General features: G+C 39.5%; 1 long non-coding RNA gene across 1 annotated transcript; it reads right to left on the bottom strand.

The window, feature by feature from the left end:
* Positions 1-1,484: 1,484 nt before the first annotated feature.
* Positions 1,485-4,156, bottom strand: LOC101732672. The gene is made up of 3 exons (XR_004223724.1): positions 3,227-4,156; positions 3,102-3,137; positions 1,485-2,350 (listed from the first exon to the last, which is right to left on the bottom strand). It is a non-coding gene; the product is annotated as an uncharacterized LOC101732672 (long non-coding RNA).
* Positions 4,157-10,441: the final 6,285 nt, after the last annotated feature.

Consider the following 10,441-nt stretch of genomic DNA (forward strand, 5'->3'; position numbering starts at 1 on the left):
GGAAATGACCTCCAATATAAAGGAGGATATACAAGAGATTAAGAGAGACATAATCTCCCTGGCCTCACGTATGGAGGACTATCAGCACAATCAAAGTAAAACCTTCTCCAATCAAAAAGTGATACATACCCATATACAAAAGCAGGACTCTATTATACTAGAATTACAGAGGCAAATAGAGGATCAAGAAAATAGGAGCAGGAGAAACAATATAAGAGTGAGGGGGGTCCCTGAGATCATACAAAATGAGGAAATTAAGACTGCACTATTACAGATTTTTAATACCATTCTCAAAAGAGACCCCTCTACTGATATAAAAATAGAAAGAGCACACAGGGTGCAAAAGACAAAAGCAGCCCCCTTGAACGCCTCAAGAGACATACTTTGCTGCTTACACAGCTTTGCTTTAAAAGAAGAGATCATCACAAAATCTAAAGAAGTCAACAACCCACGAGTACTGCTCTATTAAACTTTTTCAGGACGTATCCAGAACTACACTCACTAAACATAAAATGCTTAAACCTCTTACGGATTCCCTAAGGGAGAAAAACATTCCGTATAGATGGGGATACCCTTTTTCTCTGACGGCAAATAAAGATGGGATTATGGCAACCATAAGAAACCCCTCCGATACAGACAACTTTATTAAAAAATTTCAACTCTCGCAAATAGAGCTCCCAGGATGGTACCCGAACCAAGATAAAGTGCCTGACCTTTCTTTTGAAATACAAGGAGAATGGCAGAGAACAAATACTCCAAAGCGCACACGACGAACACTGAGGACCCCGAGAGATAGGTCAAGATCACTTCACAACTGACTGGATGATTTTGGACTGTTATTTAGTTCGGTCACCACCGCAGGATTTAGCTGATAATCGTTATTGGATTCGGACTGAGATGTTTACCAGTTCTTCGACACAGGTCATAATTAAAGCTCCCAGGAATCCTAGAGGTGCTAAAGTTCGATAAGTTACACATATCAGACTCTGGACTAATCTACAAAGTGTATACTAACACTAACCTTTGTCTTTATTCCCAGTGTTATATTACGAGTTTACTATTTGTTATGAATCATTATTGTGTTGGGTTATAAAACATGTTTTGCACTAAATGCGGTTCTGCATCTGCCTTACCCCCCCTCTGAATTTCTTTTTTATACCAAAGGGCTGGCACGGGGTCATGTACTCCAACTATTTGAGCTCAATTTATATGACTACCTCCCACTCCAAACAACCACTAACCCTCCAAGTAAGGGTAAGCTCTACCCTCGCCGTTTTTTCACTTTACCAGCCAGGGGATCTTACCCCAATAAGTCTACTTCGGCTATATTCTCTCCCTAAACCCCTTGTCCCAAGTTATACTATCCTCTCCTACCTTAAATCCCCACCTCTCCCCAACTCCCTGCAAGCTGCCAATAAGTATAAGCATCTTTGGGTTATAATCTCAAACACATTTAATAAAATCAATGGTCAATACAAAACCAATAGTGTGTAAGGTTTTATCTTATAATGTAAATGGTATAAACGAACCTGTAAAGAGAGTGCAAATTTTTAACGAATGTAAGAGGGCTAACTGCAAGATAGTAATGTTACAAGAATCCCATTTCAAGGTTAATCATGCTCCACATATTAATCCTAAGAACTTTCCCCATATCTTTGTAAGTAATAACCCAACTAAAAAAGCAACAGGGATATTAACTATGCTTCATAAAGATTTACCATACACTCATAACGAGACCCTAACAGATAAAGAAGGAAGATTCCTAATCCTGAAAGGCAAATTGGTAGATCTAACATGTACTATAGCAAATGTATACATACCGAATCAAGGTCAAATTACCTTTCTTAGGCAATTTACGGAGATACTAGAAAATTTTGCAGAAGGTCTCATTATCCTAGGCGGAGATTTCAATCTAACCTTGAATCCCTTAATTGACACCTCCTCAACAAGAACTAATATATCTTATAGAGGGATTAAGGAAATTAAAAAACGTTTTTCTGAATTATGTTTAATTGATATCTGGAGATAAACAAATGTTTATTCCAGAATTGATTACATATTTGTCTCCCAACAATGGGCTCACCTATTTGATCAATCAGTAATTGGTAATAGCACTGTTTCCGATCATTCCCCGGTTATGACTTTATTCACAATCCCACAAACTCTTAAACAAGAATACACGTAGAAATTTAATGATACATTATTACATAAGGAGCAAATCAAAAAACAAATACAGAATCTTATAGTCCAAACTCTCCAAAACAATAACTCTTTAGTGATCTCTCCCCCCACGTTGTGGGAAACTCTGAAATGCGTAGTAAGAGGACATCTGATATCTATAGCCAGCAAACTGAAATGAGAAAGAGAAAAAGAAATAGCAACATTAATAGAAGAAATCACTAAATTAGAACAAACTCAAAGAAACTCTAGCTAAAAATACACTCCCCTCACTGGAAATAAAAGATTACAATTAAAAGGACTTTTAGACCAAAAAATCTATAAGGCATACATGAGGTGTAAGCAAAGGAACTATGAATTGGGAGATAAGTGCAACACATATTTTGCCAGGTTAATTAAAACAATACAACCTCAGACCTTCATCCCTTCTATAAAAGGCCAAAATAATTTGACACATTTTGATACAAGAGGAATTGCCGTTCCAAAAATACTATCAATCCCTATATAAACTACAAGAGCATAAACCATCAGACTCACACTTAGAAAAAGTTGATGATTTTATAAAAGAATTTAAATTGCACCCCCTCACTGAAGAACAGAGCCAAGCACTAGATGCACCATTTACTTTATTAGAACTAGAGGAGAATATTGATTCTCTCCCCGCTGGTAAAAGCCCAGGTCCAGATGGATACATGGCTCTATTCTATAAAGCATTTAAATCCTAATTCCCCCCTTATTAACCTATTTTAACTCTATAGGCCCTCACAACTTCCACCCTCAAGCTCAGGAAGCACATATCACAATAATACCTAAAGCTGACAAAGACCCTCAACTATGTCCCAGTTACAGACCTATCCCCCTAATAAATATTGACATAAAACTATACGCAAAAATGATCGGAAACAGAATAAAACAATACTTACCTTCAATGATCCATCCTGATCAGGCGGGTTTCATCCCTAAAAGAGAGGGAAAAGACAATACAGCTAAAGTAATATCTTTAATTTGCTATGCACAATTAAAAAAAAATATCTTCCATTATACTTACGACAGATGCTGAAAAAGCGTTTGATAGGGTATACTGGGACTTCTTAGACGAAACTTTAACAGGTTTTGGCCTAGGTTATCCATCCAGGCAAAGGATCCTAGCTTTATACCGGGTCCCGACAGCTAGGATAAGAATTAATGGAATATTATCACCAAAGGCTCAACCTTCTCATATTCAATGGTACTAGACAAGGATGCCCCCTCTCTCCTATACTTATTATTTTGCTCATGGAAACACTGCTATCTCACATAAGAAATAACGTAAACATATCAGGAATAATAATAAAAGGAAAGGAATACAAATGTGCTGCTTCTGCAGATGATCTTCTAATGTTTATCACAAACCCGGTTATCTCTCTCCCAAACACAGTCCACCTTCTGAATACATTTGGTGAACTCTCCAATTTTAAAGTCAACTATGCTAAGTCTGAGATATTAAATGTTAATACTCCAGATAAAACTAAAAATGCACTAGAAGGAAAGTTTCCATTCAAATGGACCAGGTCCTCTATAAGATATTTAGGAATAAAACTACACTCCGACCTAGGAAAGTGCTACCAAGACAACTATATCCCTCTTATGACTGCTCTCCAGAAATTACTAGAAAAATGGGGTAAACTCCAGTTATCCTGGTTTGGAAGAATACAGGCAATTAAAATGACTTTTATTCCTAAAATTTTGTATCTCCTACAAGCACTCCCAATATTACTGCCTCAGTCCTTTTTCAAATCAATAAAATATATGATCATAAGATTTATATGGGCCGGGAAAAACCCCAGATTAAAATATAATCTTTTAATTCTCCCCAAAGTCAAAGGTGGCCTAGCACTCCCAGATATTTATTCCTACTACATTTCCACCCACCTAGTACGTATACTAAACTGGGTAACTAACAAAGAAGGAAAAGACTGGATCGAACTGGAACAAAATTTAGAAGTAAAATACACCCTCTTATCCATGCAACTCTAAAAATCTGGCACAAAAATAAAGAGAAGTATAATCTGTCTATGTGCCACATATACTTCAACCCCTGATGTATAACCCAAATTTTACCACCAGCATGGAGCCTGGCTCTTTCTCTAGTTGGGAGTGTTCTGAAGATAGAGCAACTAGAATAAGTGGTTTAATCAAGGAAAACAAAATGATTTCATTAGCTGATATACAGAAACGATGGGGTTCCCATCCTCGTGACACGTGGAGATATAATCAATTGCACTAATTCATTCACTCCTCAAAACAGAAAAACTGGAATAGGCCATTTACTGTCTGGGAGGAATTACTAGACAAGCCTTTGTCAAAACTGTATAAATTACTAATTACAACCCTGATATCTACCCCTAAACCCTTTTGCAGAGCATGGGAGAAAGAGCTTAATATATCGATATCAGATACCCTTTGGAACAGAATACTCAATCTGGCGGACAAAGCTTCTAGGGCATCGATAACCCCCAAAGCTATATATAAACTATTTACAAGATGACACTACACTCCAGCTAAAATCCACAAAATGTATCCAAGAAGCTCAGAGGTATGCTGGAGGTATAATATAGCGGAAGGTTCCCATTTGCATATTTGGCTCACAGGTCCACTACTCCAAACCTTCTGGCAAGAGGTAATGAACACTATCAATGTAGTTACCCAAATGTCACTCAAACTTGAAAACCCCTCATTAATCTTGCTATATACTATACCTGAAAAAAATATTACTCTCTATGACCCTCTAACCCTGCACCTCCTGCAGACAGCAAAATCTTTAATACCCAAGAAGTGGAAAAACACTTCCTCCCCTTCTTATGCTGAATGGCTTACAAATGTAGAGGAGATACATAAAATGGAAGAACTATCTTTCATGGTACAAAATAAGAATTCTCAATACTGGAACATATGTTCCCCCTGGGTTAATTTTCTAGGCTCTCTATGACATTTAGGGAAAGAAATAATACCAATGCTCTCTGTAATGAACAACAATGCTAATCATTTACACTGCTATAATTTTCATTGAATACTATTAAAGGTATTCCGGTGGCGATTCATAGTAATGACTTATTGTCAGTCCTTGCTGTTATTCTGTAATCAACAGCTGTTATTTACTGATTTCCCCTCCCCCCTAACCTACCCCCTTTTTCTTCTGTACCCCCTCCCTGTTAATAAAACAAGAAATAAATAAAGAATTAAAAAAAAAAAAAAAAGTATACCTATAACCCATAGCCTGCTTGAAAAGTTAATGCATTGCTTGGAGACAATTTGTTTTGACATATATGAAACAAAGTTATTCTGTTCAGTCATTGGTAGTTTCTACCAACACCAAGCTGGGCCTTGGGAAGTGCATTTGGTTGGGTCCTATTCAAAACAATTTATTATGTCCAGCCGGTAATTTTCTAAGCTTTACGGGGGTATGGCCCAATTTAAACTCCTTTACTGGGATTCAGTGAGGAGCGTATCAAGAAACTGGGCCGTTGGCAGTCCCACAGGTTTAACTCTTAAATTAGGCCTGCATTTGTCAGTCCTAACTAATTTATTTTTGCATAGATCCAGTGCTGAGGACAGTATGGATCATAGGATGCTCATATATATTGCTTGGTCAGAGAAGAGAGCCAGGGAGAGACCATATGGACTAAATTTAGAATTCAATAAAAATTCAAAGTTATCTGGAAAGGAGTTTGTGGCATGGTTTGGTGTCAGGTGATGCAAGTTTTAGCACAAATGCAGTGGGAATGGGGTATGCCTAATATTGTATTGTTGCATGTCGGGGGAAACGACATTGGGAGAGGCAGTTCGATTAATATCATTAGGATGATTAGGAGAGATTTATCTTACTTGCATGTAATGTGGCCTGAAGTCATGTTCATCTGGTCAGAGGTTGTATCCAGATGGATTTGGACAGAAAGAAATTTAGAGAAAGATTTATGAGGAAATGTAATGAAAAAAGTTAATTTCTCTGTTGCAAAATTTACAAAAACGTTAAATATGTTGAGTTATAGACACATAGATCTTAAAGGAGGTGGTGTTGCCCTTTATCGTGCGGATGGAGTACATTTGTCCGACATTGGCCTGGATATATTTAATATACAAACAAAATACAAACAGCAGTTAACAGAGCCTTATTGAGACTGGAGGTGGCCAAGCCCCACTAAAAGTATACACTTTTAGGGGGCTTGGCTTTACAAACATGTTGGCCAGGTTTATGGTAGTGTTATATATTTCATAATTTTGGTAAGATGGCCTGCTGAGGTTAGCAGAGGCTGGTCAGTCATATAAAAAGAGTACAAGTTATTATTTAATGAACTTTAAGTTGTACTTTGATTTAATAAAACAAGCTGCGGCCTTACACCAACTCACTCATTGTCTCTGTCTAGTTATTGTGTGTCTAAGTTAGTATGGTTAATGCGAGCTACTAACCCCATGTTCTAGAAGCATGGTAAGCACTAATTATGTTTATATGTTATATACACAGACTGTTGCAAGGGGTTTGAATTAACTCCTCCCCTTATCTGTGTTCTTTTGACTCACCTAACATACTTTGCCCCGGTACTGTTGGTAATGAACTGGCTCTTTAGACTTGTTAAAGTAGCAACCATGAACTTACATGTTTTCCTCCTATATTTGTATCAGAATTTGTGCAACAACAGTGAATAATGTGAACCCTACCCTATGTTTGCTCAGTGTTCTGTCTCAGCATCAGTTGTACCTGCCACAAGCCCTGTGTAGCCCGGTCTGTGAGGATGAGTGCAGCAGGTTGAATGATCACCTTAACAGATAGCTTACTCAATGAATAAAGACTCCAGATGTGCTTTCCAATGCTTCTTTATGCTTCAAGGTAGCAAGGGTATAACATAGAGACTTTTCCATAGGTAAATTTCTAATGAAGATACACAGCTTACATACACTGCAGTCTCTTCATAACACACTCAACAAAAAGGGCAGTTACAACAACAAAATGGAGGGCGGGAGCAACTATCTAGCAAGAAACAGCAGGGGTGAATGGATGATACCAAATAACATTATAACAATAACATTTAATAACAACTGCTAGGCAGTAAAAGCTGCGTGGCAGCACACTCCCCGCCTGGTATCGTGAGATACCACTACACAATATTTTCCTTTAACATACTATTAACATTGCATGCAGTAAAATGCTATCTAGCCTTCTCAAATCTATCAGCTAGCTTTATTAGAGAGTTTGAGTGGCTCCCTGAGATTAGACTAGATCAGAACTTTTAGAAGCAGGCATAATTAAGACAGTGTCAGTGACTGGTCTGAGGAAGGTTTTTGAGTCCCCATCCTTAACAATATTGACTTCCACACTTCGGACCTTCCCATCATCACTGGAAATGGCCTTTGTGATGAGTCTAACTGGCCACTGGATCCAATGAGTTTGCTGGTCTTTTAACAGAACCAAGTCCCCTTCCTTTAAGTTGGGCTTCTGGGTTTGCCACTTTTTGCGAGGATGGTAAACTCCAAAGGATGGAAGGTACCAGCATTCTTCACCTTCCTTAAGGTCTGGTGCTGGCTCAGCATGATGGTTATCTAAAATCTTCTGCATGAATGCTAGAAAGTGCTCTTGCATCTCAGGCTTGCTGTGGAGGGTTCTCTTAAGTGCAGCAAATCTGGCTAAAGCTTGTTCTCGATTGTTAAGGAGAGTAAGCCTTGGTAACCGGAAGGGTAATGGAGCTACCCAACTATTGGAGTTGTCCTTGGAGAACTCTTCATTCATAATCTTGATGAATTCCCTGTCTTCGACTGAAGGGGCAATCTTGTCACAAGTAGTCTGGTACACTGACTCGCCAAGGTCCATGTGAGAAGTGAACTTGCAGGCAATACCTTGGAATGCTTGACATGGAGCTTCAGACTTGAAATCAAGTCTTTCCTTCACATGGTGCAATAGACATTTCATCGACCGATAGGTACGTTCTGATCCCTCCACATTGGTTTTGTAGGAAGCTACATCCAAGTGCTTGTACGATCGATCTAGACAGGCTTCTCCTATTATCACCCATCCAAGATCGAGTTTCTGGGCATGAGGAGCATCATCTGGACCATTACATAACTCTCTTATTTTATGAACTCTGGGAATGTCTCTCCCTAGAAGAATCATGATCTTTGCGTCCTTGTTAAGTGATGGAATGTAATCAGCAATGTAATTCAAATGAGGGTGATGACGTGCAACCTCAGGTGTGGGGATCTCTTCTCTGTTATTCGGTAGCTGATCACATTCGATTAGCGTTGGTAGAGGAAACTCTATGTTCTCATATTCTGATGCCACTATGAAGCCATGGGCTCTTCTTCCAGAAGTGCTGACTTGTCCTGCACATGTCTGCAAGGTGTAGGACCAGGTCTCTCCATGAATCTTGAATAAGTCAAAGAATTCTGTACTGGCTAATGAGCGATTGCTCTGATCGTCGAGTATAGCATACATTTTTATGGCATTTTGTGGGCATCCTTCAGGGAAAACCCTAACAAGACATATCTTGCTGCAAGACTTGCTATGAAACTCTTCTCCACACACCTCTGTACATCTTGTGGTTACAACATTGGCATTTTGCTCAGTTCTCTCCCCGACCATCATCTGATGTAGTCTTGGGGTTGCTACCAGGCAAAGGTTTCCCTTTGAAAGAGTCTGAATGAAGAGCGTCCACATGCCTGGCACTGTTACACAGGGAACATCTGACGGCGTTCTTACAGTCTCTGGCTAAATGATCGGAGGATGTGCAACACTTGAAACAGATATTATGCTCCTTGAGGTATGTCATGCGTTCTTCGATAGGCTTGCCCCTGAATGCACGACATATGGAGAGAGAATGTGGTGCATCATGAATGGGACACTGTTGATCACGATTGCTTGCCTTGGTATCTTGTAGTTTAGTATCTGTAGCCAAGACATTGGATGCAATTGCAGTCTTTCTCACAGCAATAGGATGTCTTAAGTCCTTGAATTTACTGTTGGTGGCAATACCCTTTGAAGTAGTTGAAGGAAGGATGGTTGTATCTGGATACAAGAAGCTTGGGTCATTCATGGATCTTGCGATCTTCCTCACAAACTCTGCAAAGTAAGAAAAGGGTGGGAAAGAGACATGGTGTTCATATTTATACTTTGATCCTACGCTAGTCCACTTCCCCTGGAGATAATTAGGCAGCTTTGCTACAATAGGATTTACACCCTGAGCAGTGTCTAAATAGCTAAGACCTGGCAAACTAGGATCTGACTTAGCAATTTCAAGTTCAAGAAGAAGGTCACCTAAGTCTCTAAGCTTATGATTGTCCTTAATAGAGATCTTAGGAAAGTCTTTTAGTCTCTGGAATAAGGCAGATTCAATGACTTCTGGGCTCCCATAGTCTTGTTCCAAACGTTCCCAGGCAGCATCAAGGCCTGCTTCAAAGTTATGAATGTAGACAGATTTAAGTCTCTTTACTTGTTCTGAAGATTGTCGCCCCAACCACTTTATTAGCAAGTCAAGTTCTGCTTGGGGTTCAATATGCAAGTTCTTGGTTACTGTCTTAAATGTAGATCTCCAACTCCTATAGTTCTCTGGGTGGTCATCAAATCTAGACAGTCCGGTAGCAATCAACTCTCGCTGGATCATATACTTGCTGAACTCTGCAATGTCGGTGCTTTCGGTTTTTACACCCACAGGAAGTACTGATGGTGCACCATCTTGGATCAAGGTTGGTATCCGATGCTGGCCAATAGGTGGAGGGAAAGGTATAGCAGGTGGGTTCAGTCCAGGCAAGGGTCTGACGTCTGAAGGTCCTTGTGCATTTGAAATTGAAGAGAGCTGTATTGCAGGAGGCATAGAGTTCACTCTGAAGTCTTCTGCTGTGCCCTTGTAATCTCTACTCACAAGGGGTTGTGGTGGCACATGAGCTGGATGGGTTGGTACACTTGATTTTGTGGCATGCGGTAGTAGTGGAGTGTCTGTGTTTGGAGGTGCATGCTGACTTGCTAGAGGATTATGAGATGGATCTACTACCGTAGGCGGCACTATATCATTATGGTTCTGGGTCAAGAGAAATTGTAGTGTCCTTTCAACAGGGTCTTGACAAGCGACCAAGCTAGGACAAGACGCTCCTTCTTCTTCCAATAGGGCTTGTTCCAAGACAAATAATTCCGCTAAGGCTACTTCCTTTTCTCTTTTCTTTTGAAGGATTTCTAGATGAGCCTCTGTTTCTGCTTGTATTCTTGCTTGAATGCGTTTTGCTTCTACCTGTACTTCAGCTT

This window comes from Xenopus tropicalis, chromosome 7 (assembly GCF_000004195.4).
Source record: "Xenopus tropicalis strain Nigerian chromosome 7, UCB_Xtro_10.0, whole genome shotgun sequence".
Taxonomy (NCBI): Eukaryota; Metazoa; Chordata; class Amphibia; order Anura; family Pipidae; genus Xenopus; species Xenopus tropicalis.